The sequence below is a fragment of the Rhinolophus ferrumequinum genome, chromosome 6 (genome assembly GCF_004115265.2).
Source record: "Rhinolophus ferrumequinum isolate MPI-CBG mRhiFer1 chromosome 6, mRhiFer1_v1.p, whole genome shotgun sequence".
NCBI lineage: Eukaryota > Metazoa > Chordata > Mammalia > Chiroptera > Rhinolophidae > Rhinolophus > Rhinolophus ferrumequinum.
In genome coordinates this window covers 58,648,529-58,671,429 of record NC_046289.1, presented here as the reverse complement: position 1 = coordinate 58,671,429, position 22,901 = coordinate 58,648,529, and the positions used below count along the sequence as shown (strand labels likewise).

General features: G+C 42.7%; 1 pseudogene; it reads right to left on the bottom strand.

Moving 5' to 3' along the window:
• Nucleotides 1-16,984: 16,984 nt before the first annotated feature.
• LOC117024103 (actin, cytoplasmic 2-like) lies at nt 16,985-18,087 on the bottom strand (annotated as a pseudogene).
• Nucleotides 18,088-22,901: the final 4,814 nt, after the last annotated feature.

The window sequence follows — 22,901 nt, the reverse complement described above, 5'->3', positions numbered from 1 at the left end:
CGACCTATAATTTAATTTACAAATGTAATTTATGTTTCCCTGGAGAATGCCACTCTAGGGTACCAAAGGACACTGCACAGTGTATAGTGTTCAGACTCCAGAAAAGTGCCCCCCTAGTTTTTCTGGGAAACCTCAAAGAATGTCTTAAATGTCTCCCACTGAGTGACATGATTCTGCTCCTTGTCACTAACTGGATGCCAGGGCTCATCCTCCAGCTGTGTCCCGTCACCACGGGGCCTGTACACGTCCACGACAACACTAGGGTCTCTGTGTCTCGTGTTACGAGCATTGCTATTGACACGCACTGAAGCTGGCTTCCTGCTACCACCGGTGTTGGAGCTGGCCTTGTTCTTAATCTGTTCAGCTGCTGTGACAGAATACCATCGACTGGGTGGATTATAAACAACAAATGTCTATTCCTCACAGGCCTCGAGGCTGCGAAGTGCAAGATCAAGGCAGATTCATTGCCCAGTTAGGGCTGGCTGCCTGGTTCATAGGCAGCCATCTTCTCACTGTGTCCTCACATGGCCAAAGCGGCAAGGCAGCTCTCTGAAGTCTCCTTTATAAAGTTGCTAATCCCATTCAGGAGGGTTCTGCCCTCGTGACTCAAATACCTCCCAAAGGCCACCACCTCCATGTACTATCCTATTGGTGATTAGGTTTCAACAGCTGAATATGGGAGGACACAAACAGTCGGTCTGTAGGACCTGGAATGTGCCTACTTCCCCTTGTCATTCTGAGGCTGTATTATAACAAGGCACACTGTCCTAAAGTGGTCCCCTTACAGGGATGCCTGACCTCAGCATCTTACAGGTACTTTATGCTTAAATTCCACTTGTCTCTACATTGACTTAATCATTTTTGCTGCAAGGAGCTTGTGTGCCTGATTCTGTCCTCTTTTAGAATGGTTTTTTCCTAGAAGACTTATCCTGCCAGGCCAGACATGCTCAGAAATGCATAAATTTAGCAATGAACCTGACTTACGTTCCAATGAAAACCACCCTGCTGATTGTGTTCATTATGTGCCCAGAACTGTACCTGGTTCTGTGGCAGAAAATAAATGGGGTACTTTGCTCTTGTTCTGGAGAAGCTTAAAAACATATTGGGAAAATAAGATATGCACATAAAATGGTTAAGTAACAAAGCCAAGCAAGATAGGGGTAAGTGCTCAAATGGGAAATAATTAGAAGAGTAAAAGATTGTGAATTGTTTTGTACTATGTATTGGAGTTTTGGAAAAGCTTATAGGAGACATTTGAGCTTGATCTCAACAAATGCTATGTTAGTCAGCTGTCTTGGTTGTAAGTGAAAAAAACAAGCAAACAGATTAAAATTCCATTAAAGAAGGAATTGTACCTCCAGAGATCATCTATGTTCAGGTATAGTTAGATGCAATCATCAGAATTTAATTGTTATTTTTGTTTTATGTTTAGACAGTGAAGGTTTTCATTGACATGACCAAGGCAGCACGTTAGTACATTTTCTTTGTGGACAGGAGGTTGAATAACAATAACTATTATTTATTGATTCTTTACTAGGTGTCAGGCACATTCATTTTATAGGTGAGGACACAGAACTAGCAAGTGATGGGGCTGATAGTGAAACCTGATATCGTAGTTGTCTAACTCCTGAGTCCATGCCTTTAGCAACTGCACTCTTTTCAGCAAATTCACTGCTGTGTCTTGTCCAGCTTTGTAGCTTCACTAATGTCTGCCAATGCCAGGAATGGCCATCTGAGAGTTAGGTAGTCACTGACTGAGCCCCACACTGCTCTGAAACTCTCCAAACTAATAGCCCAGAGATCACCTGGGGCATGAGAGGTGGCAATAAGAACCTGTATTGTTGTTGTACCCCATCTTCCTCCGTCAGGCACCAGAAGTAGCCGATCCCAGTATAGAAACAACCCAATGATAGCACCAGTGGAATGCAGAAAGGACAGCATTGTACCGTCTCTGTGAATGGACTGAGACCAGTGCGAGTTGCACCATAGTAACTACCTACAGCTCAATTTCTTGGTTTCTCTGAATGTCAGGGTCCAGGTATAAAAGACCTTATGAGACAGAGCAGAGTGACACGGTGAGCCTAGAATGAATGAGTTATGGTCTTGAACTGAAGGAATAAAGAAAAAAATATCTATCTAAAATGGTTCTCATAGGGCCTCACACAAAGTAATTTCTCATAATTGCAAGACAGTGTTTATCATTATTTCTCCTCCTTTAGTACTACTCTACTATTACCTCGGTACCCCCACCACCATTACTACTCTGCTACTAATACCACTGCTCTCCTCCTCCTCTATTACTACTGCTACTGCTGCTTCTATTACTAGTAATACACCCCTACTGCTGCTATTACTACTATTACTGCTGCTGCTGCTGCTCTATAATACTTTAACATAATAAATATGATATGTAATATAATTAATTAATATAATATAATATAATATAATATTACTTAGTTCTTTCCATCCAGTCGGTGTTAGTTTTTATCTTCAGACTTATCCTCTAGTGGTGAGAGATGGCTGAGGTAGCTCCCAGCATCATATTCTCACACATTCATATTTAAGGCTGGAAGAGAGAACGTAGAGAGAACCTTTCCTGTGTCCTTTTTAAAGAGTGAGAAAAAAATTTCCCAGAAACTTCTCTGCAGACTTCACCTTCATCTCAGTGGCCAGAATTGTATTACGTGACCCTTCCCAACCTGAGGACTGGCAACAGAAAATACAATACAATTCTCATAACTGGTCTGAGTGGACGGGGCCTATTCTTCATAAAGCTCTTGTACTCCTGATACCTGAACAAAGTCAGGGTTTGGTTAACATGAAAGAGATTGGGCGGTGACCATTTCTTTCATGTACAACCAGTAGTGTCAGCCACAATGATGTAGTTGGAACTGTCTCTCAATGTAAGCAACCTGATTTCAGCCAAATTTTTTATAAGTCTATGCTTTAGACTCCTTGAAAATAGTAATAGAGTCTTATCAATACATTCCCTCAACAGTGCTCAAAATGGAATGATTTTGGAGTTTTGAATAAAGTGAAGCAATCATATTTTCCCCATAGTTATGTCTTGTTTTCATTATGGGAACTGAGATCGCATCAAGCTAATAAAAACAACATCTCCAATGGTTACTGGTCCCTGAATGACTTTTTTTTCTCCACCTCCACACTAAGTTAAGAAAGAGAAAGCTTGGAACTGTCTTCATTAGGGTTGCATATTACTGTTAGAATAGAGGATGGGGAGCCAAGAAATGCATGTCATCAGAAATGTCTTCTTTCCAGTCTTTAAATACATTTTTTATCAGAGTTTCAAGAATAAGGGAAGTAGTAGGAAGAGTGAAAATGTACCTTTGATGGAATCAGAACACAAAATGAAATTTTAATTGAACTGGCCATTGAACTAAAATGATTAAAAGTAATTTCATGAGAAAAACAAATATAAGTCCCTGAATTAGACCCCAAAACCAATTATTAAAATATAAAAAGGTGGTGCAAGGGCATGTGTGGGGTGGGAAATCTATTCTACTTAAATTTATAAATTGAGTCAGGAACGTTTAGTCTACGTTTCAATAACAAGCCACCCAAAAATCTTGTGCATAATGCAACAAAAGTTTATGTTTCACTCAAGCAAAGTGTGCTGTACACCCAGGCAATGTGCCAGGGCATCTTTCCTCTGTGTGTTGGCTCAGCATCCCAGCTTGATTCAATCCATGACACTTCCTAATCAACCCATGTGTTGACAATTGCTGTAATGGAAAAAAGTGGGCTGAGAATGAGTACTAAAATGCCTCAACCCTGAATTCACATGAGACCTCTGCTCATTTTTCATTGGCCAAAGCTGGTCACATGATCATAGCTAACTTCAAGGGGTGGGGACATGTACTCCTATATGCCTGGGGAGTAGAGCAGAATTGACGATTGAAGACCAGAAGTATCATTAAGTAGTCTATCACACAAATTTTAGTGGGAAATAAATTCATTATGAATCCAAAATACCATAAGCCTGTTAGAAACACGTAAATATGAGGCTACATGAACAGAAGTAATCTCTCAGAATGATGGCGCTAATAGTGGTGCTAACTTCCTTTCCTTGGACAGAATATTCATTGAGTGTTGTACTCATTTGAGGGACTATACTTTAAGAGGTTTTCTAGAGGTATTCAGAGAAGAGCTAAATGCAGAATAATCAAAATCTCTTTATGTTTAGACTGGAGAAGTCTTTTGAGCCAAAATAGCCATGCGTTCTCAAATATATGAATATGTGACTTGCTTTAAGGAACTGTGGGTAGTAATCTACAGAGAGAAAGATTTCTGTTCACTTCAGAGTCTTCTGCAGTCAAAACTATATGGCTTACCCCAAAGTGAGAGAAGCTCCTTCTTAAGGCTGTGATCCGAACATGGGTTGAACTTCCTCTTTGGCACAAAGAGTGGGGGAAATGGAGAACTTAAGCATCATGTGACTCATTGGACTAGAAGACCCTTGAAGATGTTTTAAGCCCCATTCTTGATAATTGGATGGTCCCTGAGTTGCCCACAACTCCCATCTGGGTGATTGCCCCAGGACCTCCAAAACCACTAGCACTTGCTTGGACTTCCTTCCAGGGCCCTAGAGACATACATTGCTGGGCTCTGGCTACACAAATAAGAGACTGCCGACTTATATCCCAAAGGTGAAGAGGATGGGGTGTGGTTCAGAGCCCTGGGTTGCTGTACTTTATCCAGAATTGTGTTCACAAGGCAGCTCCAAGTCACTCCAGAGCGAGCTGTGGAAACACACGAGAAGCCACGCACCCTATTGTCTTCCTGTAATAAATCTGGGCTGAACTAACGCAAACCAAATTTGATTTAAAAACACACACACACACACACACACACACACCACACACACAAAAACCCAGAATCAAGAAATTCATATTAGGCAGAGCCTTTTCATGTCGCTTTATCCTTGAGTGAATTTCTTTACAGCTGAGTTGGAAATTCTATCAAATAGGGATTAGAATTTCTTTGCCAACTCCTGATGTGCATCTTACTCGGGGTCTACACATGGTCTATCCAGAGCTGCCCTGCTTTGCCACCGGGGGTTTACTGCATTCTTCACTCAGTAAGCATTTCCTGGCATCCTCCTGATCACACACACACACACACACACACACACACACACTTTTTTCCTTTTTTCAATTCATGAGTTGTACTTTCTTGGTTACTATGGCTGCAAATTGTTGATACTGGATTCATAGTTAGGTTTTTATTCCTTTTTGTCATTTTTTCCCATGAACTAATAAGCCACAGTGGAGTTAAAAGTGTGAGTAAATGTGAACCTTACACAAAGCATTTTTATATTCTATTGCCATTCCCTTCTTACCCTTAATCATTTAGAGTTGTTAACATAAGAAAATGAAAATGTTCGGCCTCCTCCCTTCCCCACCTCCTCTTCCCTCTCATTTCCCAAGGTTCAGAGGGGGAGGAACCATCAGCCATTTCCCATCAGGACTGTTTGCACAGTAACACATGTCCGCAATTACTGGGATCAGAAACTGAAGACACCTTTTGGGTTGGTGATGGATGACTGGTTGGCCCCTGCTCTCTGTTGAATATGCACCAGGGCTGCCACAGTGGGAATGGCTTAGCAGAGTAATATTTTTCTCTCCCGTGACTCAGGCGGCGTTTGTTCTGGGCCACAGACCCAGTTCTCAGTGAGTGTGAGCCCAGTCTCAGTTTGTGTATGAGCCATTCCACAGGAGAATCCAAGCTCATAGCTCGTCTCATGGGGAAAATATCTCAAACTGAATCAAGAGGAGAAATGCATAAAGCATAACTATTTATATGGCAAGAAAATAGGTTCTAGAGTAAGACTGCCTGGGTCTGAAACTTGCATTTATTACTTACAAGTGACATGACTTTTTGCCAAGCCATATAACATCTCTTAGCCTCCCTTTTTTCATCTGGGAAAAGGAGACTAAAAATAATAGTCCCTATCTCATGGAGCTGTCATGAGGGTTAAACGAGATAACCCATGGAAAGGACTTAGTACACTGTATGGCATTAAGTGCTCAGTAAAAGTGAGCAGTCGTGCTAGTCAAGAACCTTTTTGTAGCAATGGACCAAAAAACCCCTCAAAACAACTTAAGTCCAGAAAGGCATCTTATTGATTCATATAAGGCATGGATGTTGCAGGGGTTCAACCACTGTCAGTGAGACTCAGTCTCCCCCTCCCTCTTGATTCTGCTGTTGTGGTAGCCAGTATCTCTGATGGCTCCCAGTGATCCTTGCCTCGTGGCAATATCCTTGGGTGGTCCCCTCTCACATTGTACCAGAGTTGTTCTGTGTGACCAGTAGAATATGGCAGAAGAGATGGTAAGTTGCTTCTAAGTTTAGGTTATAAAAGACACTGTGGCTTTCCTGTTAGTCTCTCTCTCTCTCTCTCTCTCTCTCTCTCTCTCTCTCTCTCTCTCCCGCTCTTCCCTCTCTCTCTCTCTCTCTCCACACACATACACTTATTCACTCTGGGAGAATCCAGCTGCTATGCTGTGGACAGCACTAGGGATAGGCCCACATAGTAATGAATTGAAGTCTCCTGACAATAGCCACATGAGTGTGCCATTTTGGAAGTGGAGTCTCCAGTCCCAGTCCAGCCATCAGATGACTGTAGCCCCTGATGACAACTTGACTGCAACCCCATGAGACACCCTGAGCCAGAACTACCCATCTAAGCCACTCCTGGATTCCTGACTCTTACAAACTATGTGAGATAACATTTTCTGTGTTAAGCTACTAAGTTTGGGGGTAATTTTTTATGTAGCAATAGATACCTAATGCAACTGTCTGCACTGACGGCTTCACTTGTAGGTGGGTCTCTCTGATGCAGCTGTTAGCAGTCTTGGGCTTATACCATCCTCCCAGCTAGAAATTCTAGTAGAGATCTTCCCTTTCTCTACAAATGACAGCAAACTCACTAGACTGAGTCTCGTTGGATGGGCTTGGTTAAGTTTCCTTCCCTTAACTAATACTTTCCACAGAGTTTAAAAAAAAAAAGTGGTATTACCAGAAGAAGGAGGAATTTTCTTGGGCAGCAAATACAATAGATATCTCCTATTGTTATTATTACTAATCACCATGCAATTGTTTATTTCGTGCAGGTGAATATGTTTGGTAGTAATATTGGCTAAACTTTACTGAGTGCTTGCTGTGTGTCAGGCACTGTTATAACAATTTTATATATTTCACTCACTTAACCCTTGCAACAAGCCTTTGGGTACTATTATTCTCTCCATTTCATGAGAAGAGGCACAGAAAGTTTAAGTAACTTTCCCAAAGTAACACAGCTAGTAAGTGCTCAAGCAGGGATTTGAACCAAGATAGTTTAATTTTAGGATTTATGCTCACGAACCATTCTGCTAAAACACCAATACCTTGAAGTATCATGACTTTGTTAAGTTTTGGTTTCAGATATTCTGTGCTTTTTGGTTTGATTTTTCATTTATAGAATATGTCTCTACTGAAATAGAAATGGAGATGACACAGTCTTAACCCTGAAGTAGTAGACAGGTACAGTTAAATACCTGATCACGTGTGGGTAGAGAATGTATAAACACTTTCTAGAGATATGCTACAAGTACCTCCTGACTGACAAACCATTCATAGAAAGGTACCCTTGCTTTTCCAGTTCATACACCATTGACAGAGAAGTGGATATTAAAAGAAGGAAAAGACTCTTTTGAATGAATATATGGGTATAGAGGTGAGTGTGGGAAATGTCACTAAGATGATCCGTTTAACTGATTTGGGTTCATATCTGGCCCCTACATTTTATTTGTTCCAATTAATTGTTTGACATCCTTTTCCCCCTGCCCACATTAGCAGCAAATTTGGTGTTTCCTTCTGAAGCCTTTGCCCACAACTTGAATTACACAAAACCTAGAGGGACTTATTCAGTCTAATTGGGTTCATTCAGCTTGCAAGCTCCAGGTTGTTTATGCTGCTAATATGCTGGTGTGGTTTGCAGAGTCCATTGCATTCTTGTCCAGTGTGGTGATCGGGCGCTCGTGAGCCCTGCACTGGCTCTGGATACACCTTACTCTTGGGCTTCAAGGTTTAGGCTCTCTTTGGTTATATGCAAAGGGTCAGCTATTGCTTCCCAAACATAGAAACCCCACTGGGGTGGCTGGTCTGGGGTGAGCAAGTAAGATTGTAATCCTAGCTATGCTTCTGGGACAAATTCTTCTCACAATGCAGTAGTTCTGTTCACTGATCCAAACTCCTCCTTCCTGCATGAGGGAGTTCCTCTTTGGGGCTCTTGATGTCCCAGTGAACCTCTTTCAGGACCATCTCAATCCCTCAGAGAGGCTTTAATCCTGCTGAACTCCATAAGCATCTGAATTGTTCTGAGACTAGACTGTGTAACACCCCCTTATCCCTGGAGAGTGGCCAAGTCTGCTTTACTGAGACCATTCAAGTGTTACAGGGACACATAAAGAATGATCTGTGGCAGGGGGATTTTCTGTATCTCCTAGGCACTAAAGCTGGTGGTAGCTCTTCTTGCTAAAAACGTATTCAAGTTATGCTTCCCTGGACGTCCTGATAGAGAAATACCACAACTTCTCAGGGTATAAGAACCTTGGGCAGACTCTCATGAGCCAGCTTTTCTGTCCCAAAAAGATTGACTTAGAGAAGTGGAGAGGCAATTTCCCAAAGAGAGGGCATAGTTATTCCCAGAAAAAGAGACAGCTGCCAGGCAGACTGATGAAAAGTGACCAACATTTGAAAGTTTGTCTGTGACTGGTTATCTCTGGGCTTGCAAGAGGGGAAAGAAATCATCTTTTCAACTCAAGCTGGTCCTGTTTTCACTGTAGAAAACCAGGTATCACCCACCATTTATGTCATTTTTATAGGAAAATTAGTCTTGAAATGAATAAAATTTGAGACAACTATGTGGATTCAGAGTTAGGAAGAAGATCGGGAGTTACTATACTGGTGTCATTGCCTCATGATCTCAAAACTCTTAAGCACTCAGTTTCTATGAACCCAATTCCATCGGTTAAGAATATATAAGTAATTTACATAGTGGGTGGTGTCATCTCAGAAATAAGAAGGCATCAAATAAAGTCCCAGGAAATGCCAAAATTACTTGTATGAACAGAGAATAAAGGAAAGAACTCACCATCTCTTCTCTCCTCTTTGCCTTCCCCACCTCCCTTCTTTGAGTGAACAAGTTGCTAAGGAGTGAGAATGTTTGGCAAAAACATTTCCCTTTGGAGCAAGGGGAAATTAAGTTTTTTGGGGTAGGGAGATTGTGGGAGATGTAAGCACGAAGCCAGGTGTTGATGATGTCCCTGCAAATATGAAAACTCCTAATTAAAAGCTGGCAGCTGCACCAAACAGCTCAGACCATGTGGGAAAGCAAGGACTGAAAGATTGGGTGGGATGAGGAGACCTGATGTAATCACATTCCATTTAAAGCAAAGCCTTTCCTGTGGGTAAATACTATCCCGGGATATCATGCTTTGCTCTTAATAAATTTCAACAGGAAAAGACATCAACATATCACCTAAAAAGGTCTTCAAATGACAATAATTCCTGGCAAGCCAGGGAACAGCTGATTTCCCATTAAAGCAGGGCTGTCTGTTCAGCAATGTTCCCAGGTTCCTGTCATGGAGAAGTTATTTGCTGACTCATCTTGAAATTGAAGAATTTTCAATTTACCATTGTACAGAGTTATGTCTATTTCTAGAGGACCCCTTTTTAAAAAAATTTTTAAAATAATTTCATGTAATATATGTGAACGATGTTTCACTGTTTGACATTCTAACAAGAAATGCTACTTGTGATTTCTGGTCAAGATGGCGGAGTAGGTAAACACTGTGCTCACCTCCTCTCAGGACCACATCAATTACAACTAAACTGCAGAACAACCATTACTGAGAATCGCCTGAAGTCTAGCTGAACCAAAACCCTACAGAAATACAGAAGAACCCACCTTGAGCTGATAGAAGGGGCAGAGACATGGAACAGGCCGGTGTCACACCTGTGTGTGACTATTACAAATCAGGAGGGGTATCTCGGCTACAGAAGTCCTCCCCTGAGGAGTGAAGGGTCCCAGCCCCTCCCCAGCCCATGGGAGAGAAGTCCCCATAACGTCTGGCTGTCATTGCCACAGAGATTGTGGCGCTGTGAGAGGCGAGTAGCTGCACTCCCAGGCATTACTCTTAAAGGGCCGGAGCATGGACTTACTTGCTGATGGACTCACTCGCTGATGGACTCACTTGCTCTGAGCTCCAGAGCTGGGGCAGCAGCTCGAAATGTGCCAGGGACATATGGTGAGGAACTGTACCCTAGCTTCAGCGTGATGGCTGGAGGGGCAGCTTTCTCCCCGATAAAGGAGCTAGCAGAAGCCATTGTTTTTTTGTTAAGCCCTCCCACTCCAGTGCGTGCAGACGCAGACGCAGACGCAGACGCAGACGCAGACGCAGGCAGACGCCGTATCTGAGTCTCCATCAAACTGGCTATCACTTTTCATCTGTCTCACCTTAGTAATTCCCTGAGACCACACCCCACCCAACTTTTGGGCACACCCAAGCTGCTTTCAGTGGCTTTTCCATATAAATGGCCTGCCTTGGCTCATGCTGCAGACTTTTACAAAATCTCTCAAAAGTGCACAAAACCCAAACAAGCAGCATCTAGCTTCTGCATGTCCTGTACCTCTGGCTGAGCAGCCCTAAGCCCGGCACTAGTGACAGCCGGCCTTGGTTCAGGGCTTGGCCTCTCAAGGGATCTCCACACACACCATGGGCAGTGGCCATCTCTGAATTGCTTTGTGGCTCATGTCAGGTGGCTGCCAGTAGAACACAGGCTTCAGCTGAATTTGGACTGTGTGGGTCCCCTCCCAGGAGGCCGTGGGGCTGGCAGGTCCAGGGGCTAGCTTTAGACTGGGCCAGAACATCACCTGGCCACCTCCAAGGATGACACACCAAAAGGGTAGACTGGGCAGGCACAAGAGCCCCACTAAAGTGAATCCTGCTCTGTAGGGTCAGCGCCTGCACCACAGCTCCTCCACTTTAGTCACAGCCAGTCCTCACAGCCAATTAGTCTGAGAGTCAAACCCTCCCACTGATGTGTGAAGAGCAATCAAGGCCCAACTACAACAGGAGGGCACACAGAACTCACACAAGGAACACACCTGGAGCACCTGGCTCTGGTGACCTGAGAGACTGCACTACTGGGTCCCACAGGACACTGACTACAATAAGGCCACTCTACTAAGACTGGGAGGTATAGCAGCCCTACCAAACATATAGAAACAAACACGGGGGGGCAGTCAAAATGGGGAAACAAATTTTTTTTATTGCTAAATAAAAGAACAGGTCTCTAGAAAAAGAACTAAACAAAATAGAGACAAGCAATCTAAGACACAGAGTTCCAGACACTAGTTATAAGGATGCTCATTGACCTCAGGTAGAGCTTCAACAGAGACAGGAAACATAAAAATGGAGATAGAAAACATAAAAAAGAACCAGTCAGAAATAAAGACTACAGTAACTAAAATGAAGACTACATTACAGGGAGTCAACAGTAGATTAGATGAAGCAGAGGATCAAATAAGTGATTTAGAAGATAAGGTAGCAGAAAACACCCAATCAGAACAGCTAAAAGAATCCAAAAAAATGAGGAGAGTTTAAGGGGCCTCTGGGACAACATCAAGCATACCAACATTTACATCATAAGGGTACCAAAAGGAGAAGAGAGACAGCAAGGAATTGAAAACCTGTGTGAAGAAATAACGACTGAAAACTTCCCTAACCTGGCAAAGGAAATGGATACACAAGCCCAGGAAGCGCAGAGTCTCAAACATCTAATGAACCCAAAAGGCCCACACTAAGACACATCATTATTAAAATGCCAAAGGTTAAAGACAGAGAGAATTGTAAAAGCAGCAAGAGAAAGGCGTTTAGTTACCTACAAGGAAGCTCCCATAAGACTCTCAGCTGATTTCTCAACAGAAACTTTGCAGGCCAGAAGGAATTGGCAGGAAATATTCAAAGTGATATAACCTACAGTCAAGACTACTCTATGTAGTAAAGCTATCATTTAGAATCGAAGGAGAGGTAAAGAGCTTCCCAGACAGGAAAAAGCTAAAGGAGTTCCTCACTACCAAAACAATATTACAAGGAATGTTAGAGGGACTTCTTTAAGGTGGGGGGAAAAAGATAAAAAGTATGAATAATAAAATTGCAATAACTACATATCTATCAACAATTACTTTAAATGTAAATGGATTAAATGCTCCAATCAAAAGACAGGGTGGTTGAATGGATAAGAAAACCAGACCCTTACATATACTTCCTACAAGAGACTCACTTCAGATCAACATACACACACAGACTGAAAGTAAAGAGATGGGAAAAAGATATTTAATGAAAATGGAAACAAACAAACAAAAAGCTGTGACAGCAGTACTTTTATACCAGACAAAACAGACTTTAAAACAAAGGCTAGAACAAGTGACAATGAAGGACCCAGTAATCCTACCTCTGGGTAATTATCTGAAGAAATCCAAAATGCTACTTCGAGAGGATGTGTGCATCCCTATGTTCATTACAGCATTGTTTATAATGGCCAAGATCTGAAGGCAGCCTGGGTGTCTATCAATGGAGGAATGGATAAAGAGTAGGTGGTACACATATACATGAGAATATTGCTCGGCCATGGAAGGGAATGCGTTCTAGCCATCTGTAGCGGCACGGATGGACCTGAAGGGTATTGTGTGGAGTGAAGTATGTCAGATATCGAAAGACAGATGCATTGTGATTTTGCTTATATGTGGAATCTAAAGAAGAAACAAAACAAAACAAACAAACAAACAAAAAAACTCATAAATACAGAGAACATTTTGATGGTTGCCAGGGAGGGGAGTTTCGGAATGGGTAGAAAAGGGAAAGGGATTAAGAAGCACAAATTTGTAGTTACAAAATAGTCACGGGGATGTAAAGTAAAGCATAGGGAATACAGTCAATAATATGGTGATGACAATGTATAGTGCCAGGTGGGTACTAGACTAGTCAGGGGAATCAGTTCTCAAAGTATATAAATGTCTAACCACTATGCTGTACACCTGAAATTAATATAAAATAATATTGAACGTCAACTGTAAATAAAAAATTTTAAAAGGGGGAGAAAGGTGAAGGGCAATAAGAGTTCAAAATTTCTAGGTATAAAATAAATAAGTCATGGGGATGTAATCTACAGCATGGGGAATATAGTCAATAAAATTGTGATAGCGTGGTACAGTGTCAGGTGGTTGCTGGACTTACAATGATCATTTCTTTAGGTACGAAAATGTTGAATAACTATTGTGTACCTGGGAAACTTACATAATATTGTATGTTAGATCTATTTTTTAAAAATCTTTATAAATTAAGGAAAATATTACTTGTTCCTAATTTCAATAAAGAGGGAAAAAACACAGGTTTTTGAATGCTCCTCAATTCAGAGTGTTAGAAAGCACAAGCCATGGACAATTAGTGGCCTTCTTTTTTTGAGACAAACTACTAAAAAATGCATCTTTTTTAAAGTCTTGCCAAATTTTAGTAATACTTTTTATTTTCACCCTTAAGAAGTTTATATTGTTTTAGATGCTCCCTTGAAGTTCATTTACCTGTGCAACCAGGGAAATGAGTTTCAAATTTCTTTTCTGTAAGAAAGAACGTGGCTTCTAATAACTCTTTAGTTACTTTTAAACAAATTCTTTCTGTTCAGATACCTGATTCCACTCTTCCTGTCTTGAGTCCTGACTCTGGCCAGGTCATGAATTACATACAGGATTTGGGGAGTGGAAAGGATCTTAGAGACTCTAGTCCAAATCACAACCTACGAAGGGATGCTGTCTACACCCTTGTCCCTCCCACTTGGTCACGAGGCCTCTGCTTGCATACCAAGGGGTGTCTTTATTTTGTGAAGCTAGTTTCTGGAGGAGATGGACTCATTTTCAAAGAGGAGCAGGACAAACAGACTAGATGCAAAGTTATCTGTTCACTTATGTGTTCACTCATTGCTTTGCCAAACATTTATTGAGCATCTTCTTTGTGCCACGTCGGCTTTGTGTTGGCTCTGAGGACAGAGGTCAGCAGAGTAGATGTGATCTCTGTCCTCATGGAACTCCCAGTAAGGGACAGAGACATTAAACAAGTGCACAAACCTTTAACCGGATGCTTCATTTTGCTCCTATCACCTGAATTAAGCCGGAATATAAAAGCATGGGTTAGAATTTCTTAAAATAACTATTTGTTAGAAGAGGCAAGAAGTGTCATAAATGGGAGAGTATTGATATAACCTAGATGTTCTTGATAAGGGAATAATCAAGTATTTATAATATATACTATTTGGCAATATTATACAGCTTTAAAACTCACTTGGAAAAGAGTTTTTATTGATTTCAGAAAAGCATTATGTTCTAATGCTAAGTGAGAAAAAAGTTGCAAATGCAGAAGTGATGTTAAATATGCTCTCTCTATATGCATATACCTAGAAAACATGAAACTTGTACCAAAATGTTTCCCTTTCCACTTTTATTGTTAAATATGCTATAAATATGCAGATAAAATACATTTTTAGTGAAATGTATAAAGAAAACGTCTGTGTAACCACAGCCATATCAAGGAATAGAACACTGCCAGCATCTAAAGGCCCCCTTTCCCCCTGCCCCCTCCCCTCATATAACATGTATCATAATTCTCGTCCCTAGAGGTAAAAACTGTCCTGACTTTTATGATAATCATTTTGTTATATTTTTACATGTAGTTTGATCACTGTATGTATTCCTAAGCAATATAAATTAGTTTTGCCCGATTTTGAACTTTATATATGTGGAATCGTAATTTTCTTGCATCCTTTTTGGTCAGCATTATGTTTGTGGAATTCATCCTTGCCATTTTGTCCAGTAGTAGTTAATTCCTTTCATTGTTTTAGCGTTCCTTTGTATGAATGAATACCGCAAAGTTTCTCCGTTCTACTATGGAGGGGTGTTTGAGTGGTCTCCAGTTTGGGTCTACTACAGAAAACAGTGCCCCCACAATTCTTGTACACACGTATTGTACATAGTGTATTAAGCTTGTTTACTGCGTAAACCTCTAAGTGTGCTTACTGGGTCATGGGAGGTACTGGTTTAGTTTTTACTCTCCCACCCCTTTCCCATTCTTCATTTTTCTCTGTCTTGCCCTGTATTCCTTTGTGAACCACAGCACCACATTGCTCTGCCTCCATCTTTTATGTAGGTTTGGCAAACAGGAGCCCACAGCATGAGCTTGGAGGGTGGGAAATGAGAACGCCTGGAGTATTAATTCCCTTGATTTCCTCTCTGCCTCCGCACAGTTCTGGCAGAGGCTGCACCGCATTTCTTCTTTGGCTCTAGCTCTCACAACACTCTGGTAGGACTCTTTGTTCCTCTTATTGCTTCAGGCTTTGCAGTGGTAAAGTTCTCCCATCGTTAGTCTCCAGTGGTTTACCATTTCTGTGGTTCTTTTAACACTGCCTGCTCACACCTTTGTAAACAATCCATTTATTAAACTCTTTCACTCGAACCCTTTAAAACATGGCGGTCTTTCCTCCATTTAAGGTATACAATTGTATGACTTTTAATGTATTCACTTAGTTGAGCATCCATTACCACAAACAATTTTAGAATATTTTCATTACCCCCAAAAGAAACCCTGCAGCATGCACTTAACATCACTCTCAATTCTCCCATACTCCCTCAGACATAGTCAGCTCCTAATCTACTTTCTATCTCTACAGATTTTTCTCTTCTGTATATTTCATATAAATGGGATTATCTAATATGTATGTGGTCCTTTGTGACTGGCTTCTTTCACTTAGCATAGTGTCGCTTTTATGGTTCATCCATATAGTAGCATGTATCAGTACTTCATTTATTCACCAAATAATATTCCATTATATGGATACAGCACATATTAAATCCATTTATCAGTTGTGGACGTTTGGGTCGTTTCCACTTTTTGGCGATTATGAATAATGCTGTGATGTATTCTGTACAAGGTTTTGGACCTAAGTTTGTGGACCTAAGTTTTCGTCACTTTTGGGTATCTTTTTCTTATTGATTCATATAAATTCTTTATGTATTCTAGATACTAGTCCTTTGTCAGTCATATGCAAATTTTCTCTAACCAGTCTTCTTTTTTTAGCCTCTTTATATTGTCTTCTTCTTCTTCTTCTTCTTCTTCTTCTTCTTCTTCTTCTTCTTCTTCTTCTTCTTCTTCTTCTTCTTCTTTAACCTCACAGTAATGCATTTTCCTCACAATGATGTGTTGCTGGGGCCTAATGTTCTCACATGACAGTAGAAAACCAAAATTTGTTGTCATCTCTTCAAGAATTGAGAATTGAGTACAAAAACCTTACACAAATTAAAAGGATGAATAAGTTTACAGGTGTAAATGCAAACCATTTTCCAACTCAAGGCAAGTAACAATCCACATGTTCTGGCAGGAAAACATCAGCTAAGAAAGGAAAAGAGGTCCTACTGCTCGGATCTTCCTAATCCTCATCAGACCGGCAGGATAGAAATGACAACTGGCTCAGGACTCTTGCCAGCCTCTGGAGAAATCCTGGAATAGGCGGCTCTGCACACTAATAACCCGCACAGATCCAGAAACGCATGGTCTTGCAGATTATCAAGCCACTGGGCTTCTCTTGCATAAACATATCCTCGCTTCAGCCACCAAGTGACCCAGCTGCTTGCACTAGGGGTTTAAATCAAAGATGTACAGGGTATTAAACATGTTCCAATGGAACAGTTACCTTGAATGCACAATCAAAATCAGCAACCAGGTCTACAGTCCAGACCTGACGTCAGATAAAAGTTTCAAGGACAATTTCTTTTTGAAGGCTTATTCCAGTTTCAGGAGGCTAGCACGTCTGCCGGGACAAGCTGAGACTTCTGGTAACTCCTGCTGCAGACACTGTGCATGCGCTTGTAGTCCGCCTAGAAGCACTGGGGGTGGACAGTGCAGGGGCCCGACTCGTCGTACTCCTGCTTGCTGCTCCACATCTGCTGGAAGGTGGACAGCGAGGCCAGGATGGAGCTGCCGATCCATACCAAGTACTTGCGCTCCTGCGGGGTCAGGATCTTGATCTTCATGGTGCTGGGGGCCAGGGCCGTGATCTCCTTCTGCACCCTGTCGGGGATGCAGAGATACATGGTGGTCCCACCAGACAGCACCGTGTTGGAATACAGGTCCTTGCAGATGTCGATGGCACACTTCATGATGGAGTTGAATGTGGTCTCGTGGATGCCGCAGGACTCCATTCCCAGGAAGGAGGGCTGGAAGAGCGCCTCTGGACACCGGAACCGCTCGTCCCGCAGCTCGTAGCTCTTCTCCAAGGAAGAGGAGGACGAAACGGTGGCCATTTCCTGCTCACAGTCCAGGGTGACATAGCAGAGCTTCTCCTTGATGTTACGTACAATTTCCTGCTCTGCAGTGGTGGTGAAGCTGTAGCCACATTCTGTGAGGATCTTCATGAGATAGTTGGTCAAGTCCGGGCCAGCCAGGTCCAGACGCAGGATGGAGTGGGGGAGGGCGTACCCCTCGTACATGAGCACAGTGTGGGTGACCCCGTCCCCAGAGTCCACAACAATACCAGTGGTGAGGCCAGAGGTGTATAGGGACAGCACGGCCTGGATGGCCACGTACATGGCTGGAGTGTTGAAGGTCTCGAGCATGATCTGAGTCATCTTCTCACGGTTGGCCTTGGGGCTCGGGGGGCCTCGGTCAGCTGCACAGGGTGCTCCTCAGGGGCCACACGCAGTTCACTGTAAAAAGTGTGGTACTAGATCTTCTCCATGTCATCCCTGTTGGTGACAATGCTGTGCTCAATGGGGTACTTGAGGGTCAGGATGCCGCACTTGCTCTGGGTCTCGTTGCCCAGGTAGCTATCCTTCTGCTCCATGCCAACCATGACGCTCTGGTGTTGGGGGCGCCTGACGATGGATGGGAGCATGGTCCGGGGGGCGTCATCACCAGCAAAGCCAGGTTTGCATGTGCCACAGCCATTGTCGATGTCGCACACAGAAATTTCTTCTTCCATCCGTGGAAGCAGCGGTCGCGGGGCTCCGAGGAACCGACAACAGAGCAACCAGAGAACGAGGAGTGGGAGCCGGTTGCAGCAAGGGAGTTTTATATTGTCTTTTGATGAATAGAAGTTCTTAATTATAAAGTAGCTGAATTTATCCATCTTTCCGTTCCTGATTAGTGCTTTTGGTGTTTCAAGACATTTTTCCTACTTTGAGCAAATGAAGATATTTTCCTATGTGTTTTTTATCAATTATGTAGCTTAGATTTAGATTTTTAGTCTACCCAGAGTTTTTATGATGGTGATAATGAAAGACAGAGATATTCCAAAAGATTCGATTTCTTTTGCCAAATGGACATCCAACGTTCCCATTACCATTTAATGAAAAATTTGCATTTCCCCATTCAGCTTCACTGTGACCTTTATTGTAAGACTAGTTTCCATGTATGTATGCATGAGTCTAATATAACAGAATATTAAGTTGAACCCTGAATGATGGCCATTTTCTACTCTATACTTTTCTGCATTTTTTTTCAATTTTTCCACAATAAAGATATATCATTTGTACAAACATTGAGGGGTAAATGTTTCTAGAGAAAAAAGTTAGAAGTTGAAGATCGAGAGACAGCTAAGTACACGTAGAGATCTTCAGACTCCTGAGGAAGACTTTTGTTGTTTTTCCTATCTATGTCCCATTATTCTCATTAGCAGTGGCAAGTAGCCAATAACCTTCTTATATCCTCAACATGGATCAGAGACAGAGCCTCCAGCCCAGTTCTCCAAGAAACCTGAGTTCTTATCTGAGTTTTCATACCCCAATTTCTCCAGGTTCAGGCTGAGTTTACCTTTCCTGTCCACTAGAGGTGCATTTCTTTTCTGAATTTTGCTGTGATCTAGGTCAAGTCTATGCCTGTAGGAGAAAATCAGCCTCTTCATGAAATAGATCATTGTCTCTCGGTGCCTGGAGTCTATTGACCATTTAATTATCGATCAGGCTCTCCTATCTCCTTCCCTGCTTCCTCCATCTTCTACTTCTCACATAGACGATCCAATTACTCCTGTAGCTGTTCTTCACTCTCTCTAGTGATGTTTGGGCTCTAGATAAGGAATCTGGATAGGCTCTAGTAATGAGTGAAGGTCTGGAGTCAGCCGCCTGGGCTCAAATCCCAGTCCTGTTATTTATTAGCTGTGTCCCATTGGAGAAATTACTTTACCACTCAATCTTTTAACAAAGAGTTTCCTAGTCTGTAAAATGGTGAGAGTTGTTAGGATAAAATGAATTACTCCATATAAATTTCTTAATAGTGCCTGTAATGTGGTACATTCTCAATAAATGTTAGCTACATTTATGGTTATTATCTGGTGTGTGTATATATATATATATATATACCATCTGCCCACTGTCAGGAAAGAAATATATATTTAGACACATGTAGTAGCAAAGTGAAAAAGTTCAAAACAAGCAGATATAAGAAGAATAAAACATGGTCATCTACATCAATTGTTTTACATATCATGATGAATTCTGTCCTCCATCTCCCCTCAAACCAAAACCCTTTAAAGTTTACTTTGGAAGGCACTAGGACAAAGGGGTACAGAAATTCAAAGGAGGGCATTGTGTTTGATATCTGGGTCAATATGGTATACAACAGACATAACACACTGGAAGGGATAAGCTTAAGTGGCAGAGGAGACAGCAATACTATAAGCCCTCAAGAATTCGTAGAAATCCAGGGCAGAGCATTTCATTTCAATCTAGGTGCAGGTGGGGGTAGGGATAGGATTCAAGCCTCTTGTACCCAGATCTAAGGGTCAGAAACACCCCATATGAGTTACTCAGGAAGTAGAGCCCAGAATGCATTGCTAGCGCTACCTACCCCTGTCGTTGGCTTCTAAGCAAGGTGACGATTTTCCACTCCTCTTCTCCCTGCTGTGTTCTTTCTTGGCAATGTTCCTTATGGATAGACCATATGGGCAGCTTTGGATCTTTTATTTGCTTTGGCTTGGTGATTCACCACTTACTTCCTGTTGACATTCCTCCACCCTCACCCCAGAATATGGGTCTCTCTCAGAGCCACCTGCTCCTTCTCTTTTCTGTTCTCATAGCCTCCACTCTCTGATTTCTCCATCAGCTACTTGGATCTTGCCTGGGACTCAAATCTAACTTCTGTTCAAATATTTTCCATCTGAACTTCTTGTTTGGAGCAGATAGTGTTTCACTGTGGTGGGCCTTTATTGGAATAGAAGGTGATCCAAGATGGTATTGGAAAAGTCAAGTTCATGTATCCAAATGACTTATAAGTGAGACCAGATAAAGCCTCTCTTCCCATGGGTTTCTGTCCAAAAAGCCGCAGGCCCAGTAAAGAAGCAATTGTGGCCAAGCAGTGCTGAGTTTGAGGCCAAAACCCAGCCTGGGAATGGAAAAGGCTCATGGCTGGCATATTCCTTTAACATCATGTACCTGTTTACTCAATTGTGAAATGGAGCTAATAATGAAAGGGGTATAAGAATTTAAAAAGATAACCCACCACGTAAGGGGGATGATTCCCTGAAAAACACGTTTGGTCATACTGAGACAGGAAATAGGACTGATGTTATGTACGGAGAGTTGGTCTCTTCTTCACCATTTATGGGAGTACAAAGTATGACGGGTAGCTGAGTTGGGAAAAATAACGTTGCGTGTGAACTCAGAGCACTGTGTATAAAGAGCAGAGCTGCGCCCTGGTACTTGGTGTTTGACGTCCAAGTGTCCTTGCATTGAGGTGACATGGACAGAGGATAGCAGAGCATAGCAGGTACACATGTGCCATCCACAGTGCTTTTGGACTTGTTCCCATTGCTAGAAATACCTGTTGGAAAGGGTCTGACTCCTGGAATGCGCGGGGGCCACCTCAGACACCGGGTCATAGATTTCATTGAGGGGATGTCACCTGGGGGGGTTTTGTGGAATCTCAACAGTGACAACCACACCCCAAAAAGAAGGAGGTTCCTTGGCAGACTAGGCAAGGTTTTGGGTTTCATGCCTTAAGGCAGTGCTAACCTGGACTGACCCTTTGGACAGAAGAAGCCTTCCTGAGGCATCGGGGCACTTACATCGACATAACATGATGCAGAGACATTTCATGCCTCTCTCATGTTGGAGAGAATGTGAGTTCATTTCATAATCCAAGCTGGCGAATTGGTGACATTTATAAAGTGGTTAGCATACTGCCTGGTACATTTTAAAGGCTCCATAAACGATGCCCTTTGTTACTCAGCACATGTGCCACACCAGCCAGAGGGCAGAGTAGCCCTTGGCAGCTGACACTCCCTACAGGGAGGGTGGTGGCTTAGGAGCTGGGAAAGGAATCATTTAGCAGCTGACACACACGCAGTCATTCCAAGGAATCTCCATCTCAGCACAGAAGTCTGACCCAATTTGCTCGGCCCTTCTGAGACTCTAGTTCCAGCCACACATTCGAGCTGGGAGCATCTTTCTTCTTAGCTGGCTATGGTTGGGAGACAAAAGGTTGGCGTGGGGCTTGCCCAGACTTGGGAGCCTTGAGCACTAGCTCATCTCTTCCAGCACTCCCTGAGGGTCTGAAGGCTGTGAGAAAGGGAGGAGAGAGGGTGTGGGGCACCTCACATGGTCAGGAAGGCCTCCCCTCCCTTGGAACGTACAGGAGCCAGACCCTGGTCTCATCGGGTTGTTTATTGCCTCAGTGCTGGGGAGAACATGCCCGTGTGACAGCACTTTGGAAGCTGGAAAGAACTTTCCAAATGTACAAGACGTTGGCCTTGGGATTCAGCTGTAGGACTTTTTGAACCTTGGAGCACAAGGTCTTGTGTCAATTCTCTCAAAAAGGGATTCACATCTCTCAAGTCATGTTGGGGTGAAGGTGCCACACTGGCAACTGTAGTTGTAAACTTTGGGTTCCATATTCCTGCCAGGAACCTTTCTGTGTCCCTAAAGAAACCAGAGGAATGGAGAGTGATGTGGGCTGGGCCATCCCAGGCATTGATTCTCATGGAATCTGATTGCTGGAAGCAGAGGGGGTTGGCTCAGAGTAGGGAGATAGGGGAGCAGGCGGACACGGGAGGTCACCCAGGCAGCTTTTAGGCAGAACCGTATCCTCTTCCTTTTACAGATGTGCAGCTGAAGCACAGGATGCTCAGATGCACCTCCCATCTTGCTGCCTCTTCCTGCTCTGCTAGATCACCTCCTGTTGTTCTGGTGGCTTTTCACAAGCTTAAAAGAGTTTTCTTTCTCATGCGCTAATATTCCTTTCCAGCCACCAGGGCAAAACCACGTTCTATAATCGCTAATTTCATATACACATGATGAATTCAGTTGTTTGTTTTCATTTTTCCCATCTGTGCACAGGCGCCTGCATTCCGCAGCCACTAAGGCACCCACTGCCTTAAGCGGTCACTCATCCCAGAAACTTTGAACCTCCAGTCACACTTGTTTCACCTTTCTTTTCTTTTCACAAGATCTTATACAAACCCTTTTACTTTTAGTCTTCCATAACCTCTTCTATAATCTTCCTCAGTGTTCATAGAAATGGGACCAGGTAAAGTGTGGGAAAATGGAGACAAAGAGAGAAGTGACTTTCCATAGGTCACTCAACAGCCCAGGAAGGAAAAAGTCCTCTCACCTCACGCGGGGCTCTTGAGTTCATTCCTGCCCTTCCACTCCCCAAACCACCACCTTGCTGAGGCCTCCTGCCTGGACTCATGCAGGATTTCATTCTTTCAACAAATGACTGGATACAAGCAAGCCTCTGCCCTCATCCCTAAATGCCCAGTGAGATAAGTGGGCATTGGCCAAGTGATTGTAAATGAACAAG